This window comes from Mus caroli, unplaced genomic scaffold (genome assembly GCF_978045245.1).
Source record: "Mus caroli unplaced genomic scaffold, Mus_caroli_1 scaffold_22, whole genome shotgun sequence".
NCBI lineage: Eukaryota > Metazoa > Chordata > Mammalia > Rodentia > Muridae > Mus > Mus caroli.
The window spans coordinates 11,524,781-11,526,123 of NW_028227277.1; the positions used below are offsets into that span (position 1 = coordinate 11,524,781).

Consider the following 1,343-nt stretch of genomic DNA (forward strand, 5'->3'; position numbering starts at 1 on the left):
AAGCCAGCAAATAAGTAGCCTTTATCCATTTGCCCTTCCTATTGTCCGACATGAGTTCCTACCTTGATTTCTCTCAGTGATGGAGTGCAATGTAGAAGATTAACACAAATTAAGCCTTTTTCCAAAGGGAAAAGAGGAAAGGGTGGATGGGATGGGGATTTGTTGAAGGCAACCTGGGAATTGGGCTATCATATAAAATGTAAGTAAATACCAAAATTAATGAAAAAATTATTCCTGTGCAGAAAACCAATGTGCAGAACACATAAATGCTTACCTACAATCTCCTAAACTCACATGTGTGGAGCTTGGGCATGAATGTTTTCCATCTGTACCTGTAGGCCACCGAAATCCTCATCAACCCTGTGGAGTTCAACCCTGACTTTCTGGCACAGATGCTCCTCAAAGTGAAGTGGGCAGTGCTTGTGCAGGCAGCAGACACATCAGTATTGGCCGAGGTACTAAAGAGCCAGCTGACAGCTATGAACCGGACAAGATGTTTTTGAGGAAGATGTACCCACATATGACTTGAAATCGATGTCCTGGAGGGTGCCCCGCAATGCCCAGAATCTGGACATCTTTTCCACATCAGCCGCAGGATCTGCAATATGATGTTGAATTATGAGGAGACAGAGAAGTAACCTTGCTAACCACCACACTGATAGGTGGGAGTGGGTGCGCAGGTGGAGGAATATGCTCATGGAATCAGGGGCACAGGGGATGTGACAGGGGTGTTCTGGGAAAGTGGGAAACTGGGGAAGAGATCAACATTTGAAATGTAAATTAAAAAAATATCCAATTAAAAAAAAAAGACCAACCAAATAATACACAGGGAGGGGCCCATGGCTGCAGGGGCATATGTATGGGAGGATGGCCTAGTTGGACACTAGTGGGAGAATAGAAGCATGGCCCAGGAAGAACCCTTGCCTCAGTGTAAGGGAATGTCAGGACAGGAAAGCAGGAGTGGTTATATTAGTGAGTAGGGGGAGGTGGGATGGGATAGTGGGTTTTCGAAGGGGAAAACAGGAAAGGATTTGAAATGTAAAAATAGAAAATATTTAAGAAAAGAAAAGAAAAGAAGAGAAGTGAAGAGAGGAGAGGAGAGGAGAGGAGAGGAGAGGAGAGGAGAGGAGAGGAGAGGAGAGGAGAGGAGAGGGGAGGGGAGGGGAGGGGAGGGGAGGGGAGGGGAGGGGAGGGGAGGGGAGGGGAGGAGGGGAGGGGAGGGGAGGGGAGGGAAGGGAAGGGAAGGGAAGAGAAACCCTGCCTCAAAAAAAAAGAAAGAAAAGAAAAAAGAAAAAAGAAAGAAAAAAAGGAAAGAAAGAAAGAAAGAAAGAAAGAAAGAAAGA

The 1,343-nt window shown here is 45.9% G+C and overlaps 1 pseudogene; it reads left to right on the forward strand.

The window, feature by feature from the left end:
* The first annotated feature begins 266 nt into the window (after positions 1-266).
* On the forward strand, positions 267-638 carry LOC147000062 (multifunctional methyltransferase subunit TRM112-like protein pseudogene; annotated as a pseudogene).
* The last annotated feature ends 705 nt before the right edge of the window (positions 639-1,343 follow it).